The sequence below is a fragment of the Nerophis ophidion genome, linkage group LG16, assembly GCF_033978795.1.
Source record: "Nerophis ophidion isolate RoL-2023_Sa linkage group LG16, RoL_Noph_v1.0, whole genome shotgun sequence".
Classification (NCBI taxonomy): Eukaryota; Metazoa; Chordata; class Actinopteri; order Syngnathiformes; family Syngnathidae; genus Nerophis; species Nerophis ophidion.
This window is the reverse complement of record NC_084626.1, coordinates 49,320,910-49,342,563: the sequence shown is the minus strand read 5'-3', so window position 1 is coordinate 49,342,563 and position 21,654 is coordinate 49,320,910. Positions and strand designations below refer to the sequence as shown.

The window sequence follows — 21,654 nt, the reverse complement described above, 5'->3', positions numbered from 1 at the left end:
CGTTAGGAATGTCGTAGAGACATGAAAAAGAAACCTCAATATAGGTCTCACTTAGACCTACATTTCATAAAATGACATCCTTCAGCAAAAATCAACAGGAAGTTGACAAAAACCCTTTCAAAACAAAAGTTTCCGGAAAAAATTTCATTTTTGTCTCTTTGAGCTGTAATTTGACCCCCTTAAAATGCTTCAAAACTCACCAAACTGGACACACACATCAGGACTGGCGAAAACTGCGATCTAATAAAAAATAAATAAAAAAAAAAAACTTAAAATTGCGCTCTAGCGCCCCCTAGGAATAAAACACAGACAAAACTGATCCTAGGAAGAAAACATAGACCAAACTGTTTGTAACTTTCGGTAGGAATGTCGTAGAGACATGAAAAAGAAACCTCAATATAGGTCTCACTTAGACTTACATTTCATAAAATGACATCCTTCAGCAAAAATCAACAGGAAATTGGCAGAAACCCTTTCAAAACAAAAGTTTCCTAAAAAAAAATTATTTTTGTCTCTTTGAGCTGTAATTTGACCCCCTTAAAATGCTTCAAAACTCACCAAACTGGACACACACATCAGGACTGGCGAAAACTGCGATCTAATAAAAAAGCAAACCCCAAAACTTAAAATTGCGCTCTAGCGCCCCCTAGGAATAAAACACAGACAAAACTGATCCTAGGAAGAAAACACAGACAAAACTGTTTGTAACTTCCGTTAGGAATGTCGTAGAGACATGAAAAAGAAACCTCAATATAGGTCTCACTTAGACTTACATTTCATAAAATGACATCCTTCAGCAAAAATCAACAGGAAGTTGGCAAAACCCTTTCAAAACAAAAGTTTCCTAAACAAAATTCATTTTTGTCTCTTTGAGCTGTAATTTGACCCCCTTAAAATGCTTCAAAACTCACCAAACTGGACACACACATCAGGACTGGCGAAAACTGCGATCTAATAAAAAACCAAACCCCAAAACTTAAAATTGCGCTCTAGCGCCCCCTAGGAATAAAACACAGACAAAACTGATCCTAGGAAGAAAACACAGACAAAACTGTCTGTAACTTCCGTTAGGAATGTCGTAGAGACGTGAAAAAGAAACCTCAATATAGGTCTCACTTAGACTTACATTTCATAAAATGATATCCTTCAGCAAAAATCAACAGGAAGTTGACAAAAACCCTTTCAAAACAAAAGTTTCCGGAAAAAATTTCATTTTTGTCTCTTTGAGCTGTAATTTGACCCCCTTAAATGCTTCAAAACTCACCAAACTGGACACACACATCAGGACTGGCGAAAACTGCGATCTAATAAAAAACCAAACCCCAAAACTTAAAATTGCGCTCTAGCGCCCCCTAGAAATAAAACACAGACAAAACTGATCCTAGGAAGAAAACACAGACAAAACTGTTTGTAACTTTCGGTAGGAATGTCGTAGAGATATGAAACAAAAACCCCTATGTAGGTCTCACTTAGACCTACATTTCATTATTTTACATCCAACAGCAAAAATAAACAGGAAGTTGGCAATTACCCCTTCAAAACAAAAGTTTTGTAAAAACCCGTCACCTTTTTTCAAACATTATCTCCTCTGAGCGTGTTCTTTGTCTCGGCTTCAAACTCGCACAGGAAAAAGAGATTGAACCCTTCTGATTAAAAGTTGCTCAAAGAGTTTTTACGAGCCTTCAAAGAACTGCTGCGCTGATGCTGCCGCGCTGCTGCCATCTCAAGATGGCCATTTAAAAGCAGGAAGCACCAGCGTGACCACACAACGCAGAGAAGGTAGGTACTGTGCGGGTAAAGATATGTTGACTGGGTGAAAGAAGGAGGCACCAGTTGGACTACAGGATACAGAAAAGGTAGGTAATGTGCAGGTAAAGATATGTTGTCTGGGTGATGGCAGGAAGTCCCAGCATGTATGGGTGAAAGAAAAAAGCACCAGTGTGACCCCAGGATGCAGGGAAGGTAGGTAACGTGCAGGTAAAGATATGTTGAATGGGTAAAGGCAGGAAACACCAGCAAAAGTCGGTCCCCGGGGAAGACAGGCCACACAAACATGACACAAAACAATCCAAAAAGTAGTCCAACAAAAATGAATAATATCAAAAACAGTATTGATAATAATTCCTACATAAATAACGTACCAGTGGAGGTCGCCGTCTGGCGGCTCCACTGGTTTAATGTTTTTCAACACAACCATCAAATGCTGTTTTCTTCCAGGACTTTCCAGTCCCTCTCCAAACTTCCTCACCCCCTGCCCTGATGGCGCTCATCCTCAGCACCACGGACAGCGGCGGTGACTTTTCTTCCTGCAGACAGCGCTGGCTACACCTCCCACCACAGTACCATTCTGTTAAATATCAAAATAGTGCGCTATATATTGATTTATTGTTGCACTCTTACATTATAGCATCAGGCTTAAAACATGCAGTTTCCTTACATTACAGTTTTTAAGCAAATTCTACATATTTATGGTCTAATTTAAGTTAAAGTAGAAATGATAGTCCATGTGTCCTCTGATCACGAACCCGGAGGTGAGGGGAGCAGTGAGCAGCAGCCCGCGCCGCGCTCACAAATCATTTTAGGTGATTTAACCCCCAATTCCAAGCCTTGATGCTGAGTGACAAGCAGGGAGGTAATGGCTCCCATTTTTATAGTCTTTGGTATGACTCGGACGGGATTTGAACTCACAACCTACCCATCTCATATAATGACCATAGTAACTCATTAGATGACCATAGTAACTCATTAGATGACCATAGTAACTCACTACATGACCATAGTAACTCATTAGATGACCATAGTAACTCATTTGATGACCATAGTAACTCACTACAAGACCATAGTAACTCATTAGATGACCATAGTAACTCATTAGATGACCATAGTAACTCATTTGATGACCATAGTAACTCATTAGATGACCATAGTAACTCATTTGATGACCATAGTCACTCATTAAATGACCATAGTAACTCATTTGATGACCATAGTAACTCATTAGATGACCATAGTAACTCATTAGATGACCATAGTAACTCATTAGATGACCATAGTAACTCATTTGATGACATAGTAACTCACTACATGACCATAGTAACTCATTAGATGACCATAATAACTCATTTGATGACCATAGTAACTCATTTGATGACATAGTAACTCACTACATGACCATAGTAACTCATTTGATGAGCATAGTAACTCATTAGATGACCATAGTAACTCATTAGATGACCATAGTAACTCATTAGATGACCATAGTAACTCATTTGATGACATAGTAACTCACTACATGACCATAGTAACTCATTAGATGACCATAATAACTCATTTGATGACCATAGTAACTCATTTGATGACCATAGTAACTCATTAGATGACCATAGTAACTCATTTGATGACCATAGTAACTCATTAAATGACCATAGTAACTAATTTGATGAACATAGTAACTCATTTGATGACCATAGTAACTTATTAGATGGCCATAATAACTCACTACATGACCATAGTAACTCATTAGATGACCATAGTAACTCATCAGATGACCATAATAACTAATTTGATGACCATAGTAACTCACTACAAGACCATAATAACTCATTAGATGACCATAGTAACTCATTTGATGACCATAGTAACTCACTATATGACCATAGTAACTCATTTGATGACCATAGTAACTCACTACATGACCATAGTAACTCATTAGATGAACATAGTAACTCATTAGATGACCAAAATAACTCATTAGATGACCATAGTAACTCATTTGATGACCATAGTAACTCATTAGATGACCAAAATAACTCATTAGATGACCATAGTAACTCATTAGATGACCATAGTAACTCACTACATGACCATAGTAACTCATTAGATGGCCATAGTAACTCACTACATGACCATAGTAACTCATTAGATGGCCATAGTAACTCACTACATGACCATAGTAACTGATCAGATGACCATAACTAATTTGATGACCATATTAACGAATTAGATTACCATAGTAACTCACTACATGACCATAGTAACTCATTAGATGACCATAGTAACTCATTAGATGACCATAGTAACTCATTAGACGACCATAGTAACTCATTAGATGACCATAGTAACTCATTTGATGACCATAGTAACTCATTAGATGACCATAGTAACTCATTAGATGACCATAGTAACTCATTTGATGACCATAGTAACTCACTACATGACCATAGTAACTCATCAGATGACCGTAACTAATTTGATGACCATATTAACGAATTAGATTACCATAGTAACTCACTACATGACCATAGTAACTCATTAGATGACCATAATAACTCATTAGATGACCATAGTAACTCACTACAAGACCATAATAACTCATTAGATGACCATAGTAACTCATTTGATGACCATAGTAACTCACTACAAGACCATAATAACTCATTAGATGACCATAGTAACTCATTTGCAGCCCTTTGAGACACTAGTGATTTAGGGCTATATAAGTAAACATTGATTGATTGATTGATTTGATGACCATAGTAACTCATTTGATGACCATAGTAACTCATTTGATGACAATAGTAACTCATTAGATGACCATAGTAACTCATTAGATGACCATAGTAACTCATTTGATGACCATAGTAACTCACTACATGACCATAGTAACTCATTAGATGACCATAGTAACTCATTTGATGACCATAGTAACTCATTAGATGGCCATAATAACTCACTACATGACCATAGTAACTCATTAGATGACCATAATAACTAATTTGATGACCATAGTAACTCACTACAAGACCATAATAACTCATTAGATGACCATAGTAACTCATTTGATGACCATAGTAACTCATTAGATGACCATAGTAACTCATTAGACGACCATAGTAACTCATTAGATGACCATAGTAACTCATTTGATGACCATAGTAACTCATTAGATGACCATAGTAACTCATTAGATGACCATAGTAACTCATTTGATGACCATAGTAACTCACTACATGACCATAGTAACTCATCAGATGACCGTAACTAATTTGATGACCATATTAACGAATTAGATTACCATAGTAACTCACTACATGACCATAGTAACTCATTAGATGACCATAATAACTCATTAGATGACCATAGTAACTCACTACAAGACCATAATAACTCATTAGATGACCATAGTAACTCATTTGCAGCCCTTTGAGACACTAGTGATTTAGGGCTATATAAGTAAACATTGATTGATTGATTGATTTGATGACCATAGTAACTCATTTGATGACCATAATAACTCATTAGATGACCATAGTAACTCATTAGATGACCATAGTAACTCATTTGATGACCATAGTAACTCATTAGATGACCATAGTAACTCATTTGATGACCATAGTAACTCATTTGATGACCATAGTAACTCATTAAATGACCATAGTAACTCATTAGATGACCATAGTAACTCATTAGATGACCATAGTAACTCATCAGATGACCATAATAACTCATTAGATGACCATAGTCACTAATTAGATGATGCAGATTCCAAGCATGGAAAGACTTAGTATAGTTGAAGACTTAAGGTCATTAGAAAACATAATGGCAGCTACATTTTACATCTTAAACATCTGAAAAAATTATTTGAGGTCCACATGCGGCCCCTGAAGGCCCCAATTTGCCCAGGTCTGGTATAAAGTCAACTTATTTTTCCTACTGCTCCTTTAAGGCGACTATATTGGTTGAAATGGGTGTTAAGTTGACTATAAGGGTGTCACTTCATGCTTAAAGAGCTCTTACTGTGTTAAAAAACAAAAACGTACAAGGTTTTGTTTTGCTCCGACTATGAAAATATTTGGTTTATTAATACAAATGTGACTTGTGTTCACAGCGGCCAGGCCTGGATCGATGTATTCCCGCGCCCGTCTCAGAGTACTGTAAATGATGCAAAGCGCCTCGGCTGGCCGTCCTAATTAAGAAGGCGCCAAGCTGAGGGCTGACACAGGATGCCGGGCGCTAATGAAGCGCTACACGCCCCCACGCAGCGTGAGCGATACCTTCACGGGCACGCCGCTTTCCTGCCAAGCTCTACGGTACTCACTCGGGGTCTGATCTACAGCACGAGGAGCCCCAAATGCCAATTATACGACGGTGTGTACAACTGATAACTTATTTAAAAGAGGTGTATTGCACCTTTCACCATGGAGACACTCATTTACTGCTCAATTATGATGTCATGATCGTTCTACTGGTTTTTGAACATGCTGCAGATATCTGTGTACCAAGTTTCTGGGTATTTTAGAAGCAATCCCGCCGTGCATCGACAACGGAAACCAGGTGCGCTAATGGAAGATGCCGGCGAGTAGACCGCTGCAGGCCCGAGAAAATGCATATTTTTATTTTGGATATGGGTTAATCATATATCTTCTACAGTAGGGAGGGAATTAATTAAGTTAAAGTACTAATGACTGTCACACACACTCTAGGTGTGGAGAAAATATTCTCTGCATTCGACCCATCACCCTTGATCACCCCCTGGGAGGTGAGGGGAGCAGTGGGCAGCAGTGGGGGCCGCGCCCGGGAATGAAATGGTCGGTTAAAATATGACAAATGAGCAAATTTAGCCACCAGGTGCCAGTGGAGTGTTGAAAATCCTATTCTCTTTGTGGCAATTCCAACTTTCACCACAGCATGAGTGGCGCATTCCATCTTTTTCAGCAGACCACAGGGATATTAAGCATATACCTTTGGTCAAAAATGATTTATCGGGGTCAAAGGTCAATGAATTATGGGGGTCAAAGGTCAAGGGGTCGAATGTCAAGGGGCGGGGCTTAACCCGGAAATGGGCGGGGTTGAACCAGGAAATGGATGTGGTTTAACCAGGAAGAGGGTGGGGTTAAGACCGGAAGGGGTGTGGTTGAACCCGGAAGAGGGAGTGGTTTAACCCGGAAGAGGGTGGGGTTAAGACTGGAAGAGGGAGTGGTTTAACCAGGAAGATGGCGGGTTAAGACCGTAAGAGGGAGTGGTTTAACGAGGAAGAGGGCGGGTTAAGACCGGAAGAGGGAGTGATTTAACCAAGAAGAGGGTGGAGCTTTAACCAGGAAGAGGGCAGAGTTTTAACCAGGAAGAGGGTGGAGTTTAACCAGGAAGAACCTAAGACGGGAAGAGGGATTGGTTAAGAGGGAACAAAGGAGGGTTTAGGTTGAGGTCAATTTTGTGGAATGGTGTATTGATGGATGGGAAAGTTATGTGCGGTAAAATGTGGGAAAAATGTGGATTGAATGGAAGAGGTTAGCCATCTGTTAGGTTGAAGTCAATCATCTGTTTGACCCGGGTTCGATCTCATGGAATGGTGTATTGACGGATGGGAAAGTTACGTGGGAAAAATGTGGAGGCACACACACACACACAGACGCACACACACACACACTCACATACACACACACTTTTACGAGTAGATTGCGCTGTTCAATACATATTCCGTACAACACACCAATAAGTTTGTAAATTTGTTTAATTCACACACACACACACACACACACACACACACACACACACACACACACACACACACACACACACACACACACACACACACACACACACTTACCTCTGCTTTACCACATTATTAGACAATGGTTTAACTCCATTTAAGCATTTAAACGTTAAAATCATTGCACGTGTAAGTCGTGATCCTTTTTTTTACCGGTCGATGACGACGAAGTGAAAGACAAAGATCGATCTTACAAAGTTGGAAAATGATTATCGAGTTGTGTTTAAACTTTCGAATCATTTAATATTATGTGTATTACTTATTTTGTTTTATTGAGGAATTGCCGTAAGAGTCTAACGCGATCGCTTTAACACAATCGTAGTCTGGTGAGTCAAATGTTTCTCATTTTACAAGAAAAAAACATGCGGTATACAATATATATATACATATATTTACTTACAGATTTTCCCTTTACATCTCCGGCTCGTTGGACCCCCTTAACCGAGCGAGCGCCATCAACGGCCGCCGGAGACAGTCTGCCATTCCAGGGAGAGGAGAAGGCTTGATTCCGCCAAAGAGCCCAGACATCGAATCCTTAGTCCGGGACAATATCATCGAAAACGACTGCAAATGTCCGACATGTACTCGCCGTAAGTTTTTCCTGCTTTCTGTAAGCTTTTTAAGATTCTCCGCGGCTTTAAAGACCTCCTCTCAGTTTTCCGCTATATTGAATCTCGCGCCTAAGGGGAGTGGGCGGGGACTGATTCCAAAGGTGGGTTTTTTTTTTCCGGCAAGCAACCTTCTGGTGTGCATTAGCACCACCTACTGACATGGAGTGTGGACCGAGATGGATCCCTACTCTATATTATTTTATTTAACCCAGTGTTTTTTTTAAATATGTGTATATTGTACTTATATGTCCTTCCCATATTTGACTGTCTTGATGTTTTCAGTCCTAGCGAAAAAACTAAACAAAAATAGACCTCACGATGGCCACAGACAGGGTCGAGGGTTCAGATCTACATTAGAACAACTCCTGCATGCGTGGGTTTTCTTTTTCCTCTCAAATTCTGAAACCATCCATCCATCCATCCATCATCTTCCGCTTATCTGAGGTCGGGTCGCGGGGGCAACAGCCTAAGCAGGGAAACCCAGACTTCCCTCTCCCCAGCCACTTCATCTAGCTCTTCCCGGGGGATCCCGAGGCGTTCCCAGGCCAGCCGGGAGACATAGTCTTCCCAACGTGTCCTCGGTCTTCCCCGTGGCCTCCTACCGGTTGGACGTGCCCTAAACACCTCCCTAGGGAGGCGTTCGGGTGGCATCCTGACCAGATGCCCGAACCACCTCATCTGGCTCCTCTCGATGTGGAGGAGCAGCGGCTTTACTTTGAGTTCCTCCCGAATGGCAGAGCTTCTCACCCTATCTCTAAGGGAGAGGAAACTCATTTCGGCCGCTTGTACCCGTGATCTTATCCTTTCGGTCATGACCCAAAGCTCATGACCATAGGTGAGGATGGGAACGTAGATCGACCGGTAAATTGAGAGCTTTACCTTCCGGCCCAGCTCCTTCTTCACCACAACGGACCGGTACAACGTCCGCATTACTGAAGACGCCGCACCGATCCGCCTGTCGATCTCACCATCCACTCTTCCCTCACTCGTGAACAAGACTCCTGAAATTCTGAAACCATTAATGGCTTTGTAAACAAACACATTAAAGTAATCCCCTTCAGTACCAAGATCGTCCATGTAGATGTAACATATTTTGTCATTTTATGCCCAGTGTTTACGGGTCATATTAGGATTATTTTTCTACATTTAAACCATTCTTTGTGGTTTACATAACATGTAATGGTGGTCAAAATGTTGTATAGATTATGTTTGACGGACCCGACTGTCTTCGAGGACACTTTCTGACCGTCTCTTTAGGATGCCCAGTTTTGTGGGCATTCTAATTTTTAGCTCGGTTGGTAGAGTGGCCGTGCCAGCAACTTAAGGGTTCCAGGTTCGATCCCCGCTTCCGCCATCTTAGTCACTGCCGTTGTGTCCTTGGGCTGGGCAAGACTCTTGACCCTCCTGCTCCCAGTGTCCCCCACTCTGCTTTAAATGTAACTTAGATATAGGGTTTCACTATGTAAAAGCGCTTTGAGTCACTAGAGAAAAGCGCTATATAAATATAATTCACTCACTCACTTAATTGCTTTATATCCTACGCGTTGTGAATTCCATCCTAATATATCTTCCGAGGAACCCAAAGAAATGTTACCTCACCTCCTGCTTTATTTATTCTGTAGATTGCCTGAACTATTTCATAAAATAAATCGTGTCTTGTTTCTGATGCTATGTTTTTTTCATGCTCATCAATGCACTGCTGGAGTCCGAGCACACAACTACTTTCCTTGCTTTGCTTTCCTCTATCCAGTCGACTGCCATAAAAATTGCTACCAATTCCCCCGTAAAAACAGATAGTATAAAATAAAAGAATCAGTGATAAACTACGTTTCCTTGTGGGATAACTGCTACAGCTAGTACCTCACTATTACTACATGCTGCCGCTAGGTGACATCATACGCAAATACGGTGTTAGCTTTCACTGTTATGCTGATGACACCCAACTCTACATGCCCCTAAAGCTGACCAACACGCCGGATTGTAGTCAGCTGGAGGCGTGTCTTAATGAAATTAAACAATGGATGTCCGCTAACGTTTTGCAACTCAACGCCAAAAAAACGGAAATGCTGATTATCGGTCCTGCTAGACACCGAACTCTATTTAATAATACAACTTTAACATTTGACAACCAAACAATTAAACAAGGCGACACGGTAAAGAATCTGGGTATTATCTTCGACCCAACTCTCTCCTTTGAGGCACACATTAAAAGCGTTACTAAAACGGCCTTCTTTCATCTCCGCAATATCGCTAAAATTCGCTCCATTCTGTCCACTAAAGACACTGAGATCATTATCCATGCGTTTGTTACGTCTCGTCTCGATTACTGTAACGTATTATTTTCGGGTCTCCCCATGTCTAGCATTAAAAGATTACAGTTGGTACAAAATGCGGCTGCTAGACTTTTGACAAGAACAAGAAAGTTTGAACATATTACGCCTGTACTGTATATACCTTTATATACATATATACATACATATATACCTATACTGTATATACCTTTATATACATATATACATACATATATACCTGTACTGTATATACCTTTATATACATATATACATACATATATACCTGTACTGTATATACCTTTATATACATATATACATACATATATACCTGTACTGTATATACCTTTATATACATATATACATACATATATACCTGTACTGACTCACCTGCACTGGCTTCCTGTGCACTTAAGATGTGACTTTAAGGTTTTACTACTTAGGTATAAAATACTACACGGTCTAGCTCCATCCTATCTTGCCGAATGTATTGTACCATATGTCCCGGCAAGAAATCTGCGTTCAAAGGACTCCGGCTTATTAGTGATTCCCAAAGCCCAAAAAAAGTCTGTGGGCTATAGAGCGTTTTCATTTCGGGCTCCAGTACTCTGGAATGCCCTCTCGGTAAAAGTTTGAGATGCCACCTCAGTAGAAGCATTTAAGTCTCACCTTAAAACTCATTTGTATACTCTAGCCTTTAAATAGACTCCCTTTTTCGACCAGTTGATCTGCCGTTTCTTTTCTTTTTCTCCTATGTCCCACTCCCCCTTGTGGAGGGGGTCCGGTCCGATCCGGTGGCCGATCCGGTGGCCATGTACTGCTCGCCTGTGTATCGGCTGGGGACATCTCTGCGCTGCTGATCCACCTCCGCTTGGGATGGTTTCCTGCTGGCTCCGCTGTGAACGGGACTCTCGCTGCTGTGTTGGATCCGCTTTGGACTGGACTCTCGCGACTGTGTTGGATCCAATATGGATTGAACTTTCACAGTTTCATGTTAGACCCGCTCGACATCCATTGCTTTCCTCCTCTCCAAGGTTCTCATAGTCATCATTGTCACCGACGTCCCACTGGGTGTGAGTTTTCCTTGCCCTTATGTGGGCCTACCGAGGATGTCGTAGTGGTTTGTGCAGCCCTTTGAGACACTAATGATTTAGGGCTATATAAGTAAACATTGATTGATTGATTGATAAAGATAGGAATGATGGGTAAAGAGGAGGATGTGCCATATTCATTAAAGAAGATGTAGTCACGGGTAAAGAAACAGCAGAACCTTTAGCAAAAACATTTGTTAAAGTGCACAGTAATGATAATTTGAGAAATGAAGAAAAACAAAAGAGAGAAGAAACAATGAGTTTAAATATTGAGGAAATGATGAAAGACAACGATAATAGCTTTACCAACACTATGGATATGACATTTTCTTGGAACGAAATGGTTCGCGTTTTGAAAAAAGGTTAAAAATACGACCTGGTGAGTTATCAAATGATCAAAAACTTATAGGTAGCATCGACAAAGAAGTGGTCTTGAAATGATCAAAAAGGATATATGAAGAAGGAAAATGACCAGCAGAGGGGAAAACAGCTGTAATAATTCCAATATGCAAGTCAGGGAAAGACCCGTAGAGGCAGGAAATTATAGGCCGATAGCATTGACCTCAAATTTTGGAAAAGTATTGGAAAAAATGATTAATGAAAGACTAGTATATTATTTAGAGTCAAAAGAAATAATAAAAAAAAACTACCAAAGTGGTCCGTTATCTGGCGGTGGTTTGGCTTCAAGCGGGAAGATGTTGAACAGACAAAGCGGTACTACAAAAAGTAGCATTACTGCTAATTTGTAGCATCATTTGAAAAGTCACCCGCTATAGAATGAAGAGTGCTAAAAAAGTAGGGCTGGGCGATATATGGAATATTCTGGATATATCGCGGGTTTGTCTCTGTGCGATATAGAAAATGACTACATGGTGATATTGGAGTATACAGTCTCACGTAGTTTCTTTTTAGCTGCGTTTCTCACTCCTTCTTGTCTCTCCTTCACACAGAGACGTAAAACAAAAGCACCTTCCTACATACGTCACATACCAGGGTTTCCCCACACATTCAATCAATCAATCAATCAATCAATGTTTACTTATATAGCCCTAAATCACTAGTGTCTCAAAGGGCTGCACAGACCACCACGACATCCTCGGTAGGCCCACATAAGGGCAAGGAAAACTCACACCCAGTGGGACATCGGTGACAATGATGACTATGAGAACCTTGGAGAGGAGGAAAGCAATGGATGTCGAGCGGGTCTAACATGATACTGTGAAAGTTCAATCCACAATGGATCCAACACAGTCGCGAGAGTCCAGTCCAAAGCGGATCCAACACAGCAGCGAGAGTCCCGTTCACAGCGGAGCCAGCAGGAAACCATCCCAAGAGGAGGCGGATCAGCAGCGCAGAGATGTCCCCGGCCGATACACAGGCGAGCAGTACATGGCCACCGGATCGGACCGGACCCCCTCCACAAGGGAGAGTGGGACATAGAAGAAAAAGAAAAGAAACGGCAGATCAACTGGTCTAAAAAGGGAGTCTATTTAAAGGCTAGAGTATACAAATGAGTTTTAATGTGAGACTTAAATGCTTCTACTGAGATGGCATCTCGAACTGTTACCGGGAGGGCATTCCAGAGTACTGGAGCCCGAACGGAAAACGCTCTATAGCCCGCAGACTTTTTTTGGCCACGAAAGAATTACGGCCGCCACAAAAAAATTTTTTTTTTTTTTTTTTTTCGGCTTTTGAATCGCTCGACCGCTCATAAAAGCAATGGGACTCTGTCTGTGAATGGAGCTTGTGCTTACATATTATATAAATATGTAAATATTATATAAATATGTATCTAAATATGTTCTTCTTGGTCATCACCGCCGACACCGCCGCCCCCCCCCCCCCGACCACACCACCACAAACAGATGCCTAACCTGTGGGAAACACTGCATACTTTCAATTATCGGACAATTACTTGAAATTTCATTCCGATTTTTGGCTTCTGGCCATAATGAAAATATAATAATGGGGCGGAAAAACAACAAAAAAAAGATAAATGGGCTGTGCAACGTGCATAAAAGAAATTCCGCAGCGTGCGACACTAAAACAGATGAGGAGAGAATGAGATGAAACAAAAGAGCACGTCTACGAGAATTCGGGGATCGTCACCATGGTTACTACTATTATTTGAGGCGGCACCAGTACGCCCGATCAATAATCATTGCACGTAACCGCGGACCCAGTCGCATAATTGGCCAATAATAACGGAATCCGCTGTTAAATGCAGAATATCAGGGAAATTGACATAAATGTAAGTGAAATGTTGTCATTGAGAAGAAAATAAACATTTGTTTGGGAAAACAAGCGCTCATATTTACCCTTTTTTAATCATTTTAATCACTGATTTATTCCGCGCATTGATTTCTGTTTCCATAGCAGCGCACGTCTGACTTCTGGCAAGAAACGCGTCTTCCTACTTCCGGAATCAAACACAAGTTGTGTTTTCTAATCATGGCGGACTTGGTGGCATAAAAACAAAGACGACTGTTTGTGGACGAATAAGGATTTACAGCATTATCTTTTTGAAGCTGAATATACAGAGGATGAACTGTTGCTTCTAGAAGCCGGCGCAAAGGAAGGGTGAGACGTTGGTGCAGACGGAAGCAGAGAGAGTGAGGTGAAAGTAGGGCTGGGCGATATATGGAATATACTCGATACATCGCCGGTTTGTTTCTGTGCGATATAGAAAATGACTGTATCGTGATATTGGAGTATACATTCTCACGCAGTCGCTTTTAGCTGCGGGCAATACAATCTTTCGTGTCTCTTCTTCCCAATATACATATATATATATATATGTATATGTGTGTATATGTATATATATGTACGAATATATATATACACACACACATATATATATTTAATAGGGCTGGGCAACGATTAAAAATTTTAATCGAAGTTAATCGCACTATTTCTCTGATTAATCGCGATTAACTGCATTGTATACGCAAAGCCCAATAATGAATTCAAAAGTAGTGTGTAGTGCACCTTTATTGGAATATTCTCCCACATGAACAAAAGCGCCAAAACATTTGTTGTGTAAACACAATTTAAATCAGTCCTTGTTAAACAGTAGCAGTTAAATAGCATATTTGATGAAAATCAACTCCAAAAATGTAAATACAAACATTTAAGCTTATTGCCACTGCCAGGGTATTTAAGTTATCCTGTTTGTTATGGAAAATAAATATAATCTACATACAAATCTCTGAGCCACAATCATAACATCTGAACAGGCAATTTCTGAGGTAACAGCAGAAACATTTTTTTTTTTTATCAGGGATCTTATGTTTAAAAAACCTATATTATAGGTAGTGGGCTGTTTTAGGGAATTTTTGATTAAATTATCCTTACTAGCAATATTAATAATGTTGTGTTTATTCTGCGTAGTGCACTTAAAATAATTATGACCATATCTAGGAATTGATATGATGGGAATTTTCCGATTGTTTGCTTGGTACTTTGATAAACTGAACGCATATACATGGTACTATATTGTGATGTTATGAGCCAGGGAATAAAAGAACTACCCTACCCAGCATGCAACAGGAGTGACGAGCATGCGCGGTAGCCTGGTATAGGTTGTGTCGCCATCTTGTATGTTGTGATATGCACGCTCTGAAAGCAAACGTTAAGAACTCAGCCAACACTCCTGGTCTGCATTATTCATAAATAGACAGACAACACAAATACTCCGCTGCTTCACAGGCCGCTGGATGTAGCCGGCAAAGTATTCCCATGCTAGCTAGCCGGTCTAGCAAGCACGCCTCATTCAGTCCAAAACGGCCCGATCTATCCACATCCAGAATTGTCTGGCGGTTGTAAGTGATCCCGGAGTGACCACGCTGTAAGCCAGCCAGGAAATTTGCAGAATTGTCCGGTATTTTGGCCAAATGTTCCATCTTTACCAAGAGCCCCTCGACGCCATCTTGTTAAGAAAAGGCGTTAACAAAATAAAAGCATGTAAACAACATACGCAAATGTGCGATAAAATAATTGTCGGCGTTAATAGATTGATGAGTTAACTCATAATTAACGCATTAATTTGCCCACCCCTAATATTTATATATACATATATGTATATATATATATATATATACACCACTGCTAGTGTGCCGTGAGATACAGTCTGCTGTGCCGTGGGGGGTGATCTAAATTCACCTTTTTGGGTTAAAAATATTGTTTTGCGGATACAACTTCACCCTCACCTATGAACCCACTCCAGGCAACCAACCAAAAAAGAGCAGAAAACGAAACAACATCATCTGGTACAATCCGCCATTCAGCAAAGACGTCTCAACCAACATCGGCCGCAAGTTCCTCACTCTGATCGACAAACACTTCCCCAAAGGCAACACCCTAAGAAAAATATTCAACAAGAACAACATTAAATTGAGCTACAGCTGTATGAATAACATGCAACAAATCATTTCAAACCACAACAAAGCAATTGCAAAAGGACTGCCTACCCCCAGACTAAACGACTCTGAAACCAATAAGGAATGTAACTGTCGCAAGAAACCTGATTGCCCTCTCAACGGAAGGTGCATACAGACATCAGTCGTTTACCAAGCAAAGGTAACACGCAAGGACATTAACACATCCGACACGTACGTAGGATTAACCGAAGGAGCGTTCAAAAGAAGATGGAATAATCACAACGCCTCCTTTAGAAACCAGACTTTGCGGAATTCTACAGAACTCAGCAAACACATTTGGAACCTCAAAGACAATAATGTTGAATATTCAACAACATGGCAAATTCTTGCATCCAGCACACCTTACAACAGTGGTAATAAAAGATGCAACCTATGCTTAAAAGAGAAACTGTTTATTATATATCATCCAGATCTATCATCCCTCAACAAGCGCAGTGAAATCATTTCAACATGCCGCCACAGACGGAAACACCTCCTAGGTAACACATGAGCCAATCACCACACCCTACCTGCCTGTACCCACCCACTCTGTGCCCTATATAAACCATTGTATGTGAATGCTTCCATTAAAATCTCCTGATGATTGAGGGAACCCCTCATGAAACAGATCTGTAGAGATGAAGTAGTCTTGTGATTTTTTTCCCACACCTACATATATATATACACACATATATATATATATGTACATATATATGAGTATATATATGTATATATATATATACTGTCATTTAAATATGTCAGTTCATAAAAAAATGTTGTCGTCAATGTTTAATAATATTGCTTAAAATCAAATTAGTACTATCTACACCACATGCAAAAGGGTTCTTCTATTGGATCTGCATGTGGCAGCATAGGAGAAAGTTAGGTAAAAAGGTTCACTTTTGCATCTCACTGCACATAACTGTGGTGTGTTCAAGGACCCTGGATTCAAGTTAGAAATCACAGGCGTCACAATTTTTTAAAGACTTACTAATAATATAATCATCATAATCAGAGGTGGGTAGAGTAGCCAGAAATTGTACTCAAGACGGTGTGGCGCGGTGGAAGAGTGGCCGTGCGCAACCCGGGGTTCCCTGGTCCAAATCCCACCTGGTACCAACCTCGTCACGTCCGTTGTGTCCTGAGCGAGACACTTCACCCTTGCTCCTGATGGGTGCTGGTTGGCGCCTTGCATGACAGCTCCCTCCATCAGTGTGTGAATGGGTAAATGTGGAAGTAGTGTCAAAGCGCTTTGAGTACCTTGAAGGTAGAAAAGCGCTATACAAGTACAACCCATTTATTTATTATTTATACATATATGTGTATGTACATATAGGTACATAAGGGTGGAGTGCCATCTCCGGGTTGGGGAGGAGACCCTGCCCCAAGTGGAGGAGTTCAAGTACCTAGGAGTCTTGTTCACGAGTGGGGGAAGAGTGGATCGTGAGATGGACAGGCGGATCGGTGCGGCGTCTTCAGTAATGCGGACGTTGTACCGATCCGTTGCGGTGAAGAAGGAGCTGAGCCGGAAGGCAAAGCTCTCAATTTACCGGTCGATCTACGTTCCCATCCTCACCTATGGTCATGAGCTTTGGGTCATGACCGAAAGGATAAGATCACGGGTACAAGCGGCCCAAATGAGTTTGGGTCTCTCCCTTAGAGATAGGGTGAGAAGCTCTGCCATCCGGGAGGAACTCAAAGTAAAGCCGCTGCTCCTTCACATCGAGAGGAGCCAGATGAGGTGGTTCGGGCATCTGGTCAGGATGCCACCCGAACGCCTCCCTAGGGAGGTGTTTAGGGCACGTCCAACCGGTAGGAGGCCACGGGGAAGACCCAGGACACGTTGGGAAGACTATGTCTCCCGGCTGGCCTGGGAACGCCTCGGGATCCCCCGGGAAGAGCTAGACGAAGTGGCTGGGGAGAGGGAAGTCTGGGCTTCCCTGCTTAGGCTGCTGCCCCCGCGACCCGACCTCGGATAAGCGGAAGAAGATGGATGGATGGATGGATGGTGTATGTACATATATACATATATGTACATAAATATGTAAACATATATATGTACATATATATATGTATGTACACACACATATATATATATATATATATATATATATATATATAAATCTCCTGATGATTGAGGGAACCCCTCATGAAACAGTTCTGTAGAGATGAAGTAGTCTTGTGATTTTTCCCACACCTACATATTGCGCTCTACCACGGTATCGAGCACTATTCTCTGGATAATCCAATCAACACATATATATATATATATATATATATATATATATATATATATATACATACATACATACATACATATATATATATATACATATGTGTGTGTGTGTGTGTGTGTATGTATATATGTATAAGAAATACTTGAAAATATATGCACCCCCCGCTTTTACTTGGCAAGTATGCTGTTGAGTTCTGGACAGCACCAACATTCAACAACAACAGACTATAATTACTAGTTTGTAAACAATATTTTTATCATCAATCAATCAATCAATGTTTATTTATATAGCCCCAAATCACAAATGTCTCAAAGGACTGCACAAATCATTACGACTACAACATCCTCGGAAGAACCCACAAAAGGGCAAGGAAAACTCACACCCAGTGGGCAGGGAGAATTCACATCCAGTGGGACGCCAGTGACAATGCTGACTATGAGAAACCTTGGAGAGGACCTCAGATGTGGGCAACCCCCCCCCCCCCCCCCTAGGGGACCGAAAGCAATGGATGTCGAGCGGGTCTAACATGATACTGGGAAAGTTCAATCCATAGTGGCTCCAAGACAGCAGTGAGAGTCCCGTCCACAGGAAACCATCTCAAGCGGATCAGCAGCGTAGAGATGTCCCCAACCGATACAGGCGAGCGGTCCATCCTGGGTCCCGACGAGCGGTCCATCCTGGGTCTCGACTCTGGACAGCCAGTACTTCATCCATGGTCATCGGACCGGACCCCCTCCACAAGGGAGGGGGGGGGACATAGGAGAAAGAAAAGAAGCGGCAGATCAACTGGTCTAAAAAGGAGGTCTATTTAAAGGCTAGAGTATACAGATGAGTTTTAAGGTGAGACTTAAATGCTTCTACTGAGGTAGCATCTCAAACTTTTACCGGGAGGGCATTCCAGAGTACTGGAGCCCGAAATGAAAAAGCTCTATAGCCCGCAGACTTTTTTTGGGCTCTAGGAATCACTAATAAGCCGGAGTCTTTTGAAGGCAGATTTCTTGCCGGGACATATGGTACAATACAATCGGCAAGATAGGATGGAGCTAGACCGTGTAGTATTTTATACGTAAGTAGTAAAACCTTAAAGTCACATCTTAAGTGCACAGGAAGCCAGTGCAGGTATATATGTATGTATATATGTATATAAAGGTATATACAGTATAGGTATATATGTATGTATATATGTATATAAAGGTATATACAGTATAGGTATATATGTATGTATATAAAGGTATATAATGTACAGGCGTAATATGATCAAACTTTCTTGTTCTTGTCAAAAGTCTAGCAGCCGCATTTTTTAACCCAAAAAGGTGGATTTAGATCACCTCCCACGGCACAGCAGACTGTGTCTCACGGCACACTAGCAGTGGTTGAACAACACCGACTTAAGACACACACTCCTCTTAGTAGCTTTGTGTGCAGTTGTGTTTGCACGTTTAATACACGCAGACCTTTCACAGTCATTAGCAGCCAGGCTAAGACGCCAAAGGTTTCTTTGCACAGCCTCCTGTCGATGGCCAGCCATCCCGCTGATTTATCTCCAGGCAACACCGATACGTCTTGTGCTGGCAATTTGATTTACACTTGAGCTGAAGTGGAAACTGGGCTGCAGGAAGTGAACCAGCTGCATTTATCTGCAACAAATGAGCCTGGCCTGGATCTAACAAGCGCTCCAGAGTTGGCCCTTTTTTTATTTATTTATTTTTTTTAGCCTGGACATGAAAGCTCCTTTTGCTTTGGTGATTTATTAAGCAAACCTACAAAAAAACAGACTTTTGTTTTGTTCTGTTTTTTTTTTTTCAATTGTATTTGTGCTCTGAGAAAATGAGCTGCATGGAAGACGGTCACTCCCCACTTAGAGAGGCAGGTTGAGACACAAGCGGAGCGAGAACACAATCATTACAGCTAATTATAATTAACTCCCGGTGGAAGAAATGGGCCTAATTGATTTTCTAACCTGCCCACCACTGGTAATCTATTTGGAGCTGCTGCACGCTTTTGGAGCGATTGAGCTAACAGGAGAACTTTCATGTTTTCACCAAGTATGCAGCATGAAACATCTACAACACGAGTTAAGTTGTCACCTTGTGTAAATGCTAAATAAAAAGAGAATACAACAAATCATGCATTTAAGTCTCACCTTAAAACTCATTTGTATACTCTAGCCTTTAAATAGACTCCCTTTTTAGATCAGTTGATCTGCCGTTTCTTTTCTTTTTCTTCTATGTCCCACTCTCCCGTGTGGAGGGGGTCCGGTCCGATCCGGTGGCCATGTACTGCTCGCCTGTGTATCGGCTGGGGACATCTCTGCGCTGCTGGTCCGCCTCCGCTTGGGATGGTTTCCTGCTGGCTCCGCTGTGAACGGGACTCTCGCTGCTGTGTCTTGGATCCTCTTTGGACTGGACTCTCGCGACTGTGTTGGATCCATTGTGGATTGAACTTTCACAGTATCATGTTAGACCCGCTCGACATCCATTGCTTTCCTCCTCTCCAAGGTTCTCATAGTCATCATTGTCACCGACGTCCCACTGGGTGTGAGTTTTCCTTGCCCTTATGTGGGCCTACCGAGGATGTGGTAGTGGTTTGTGCAGCCCTTTGAGACACTAGTGATTTAGGGCTATATAAGTAAACATTGATTGATTGATTGATTGATGTTCCACTTATATTCAATTGAATAGACTGCAAGACAAGATATTTACTGTTCACACTGGAAAATGTTATTTTTTTTGCAAATAATCATGAAGTTAGAATGTAATGGCAGCAAAAAAGGCATTTTTTACCAGTGTGTTACATGGCCTTTCCTTTGAACAACACTCAGTGCAGGTTTGGGAACTGAGGAGACACATTTTTTGAAGTGGAATTCTTTCCCATTCTTGCTTGATGTACAGCTTAAGTTGTTCAACAGTCTCCTGCCTCATATTTTATGTACATTATCTATGGATGTATGTATATATAGTCTGCGGGCTGTAGAGCTTTTTCATTTCGGGCTCCAGTACTCTGGAATGCCCTCCCGGTAACAGTTTGCGATGCCACCTCAGTAGAAGCATTTAAGTCTCACCTTAAAACTCATTTGTATACTCTAGCCTTTAAATAGACTCCCTTTTTAGACCAGTTGATCTGCCGTTTCTTTTCTTTTTCTTCTATGTCCCACTCTCCCGTGTGGAGGGGGTCCGGTCCGATCCGGTGGCCATGTACTGCTCGCCTGTGTATCGGCTGGGGACATCTCTGCGCTGCTGGTCCGCCTCCGCTTGGGATGGTTTCCTGCTGGCTCCGCTGTGAACGGGACTCTCGCTGCTGTGTCTTGGATCCTCTTTGGACTGGACTCTCGCGACTGTGTTGTATCCATTGTGGATTGAACTTTCACAGTATCATGTTAGACCCGCTCGACATCCATTGCTTTCCTCCCCTCCAAGGTTCTCATAGTCATCATTGTCACCGATGTCCCACTGGGTGTGAG

General features: G+C 41.5%; 1 protein-coding gene across 2 annotated transcripts in view; it reads right to left on the bottom strand.

The window, feature by feature from the left end:
* The window catches only part of vstm2l (V-set and transmembrane domain containing 2 like), a 214,102-nt gene that overhangs the window by 76,607 nt on the left and 115,841 nt on the right, over positions 1–21,654 (bottom strand). The window lies entirely within an intron of this gene.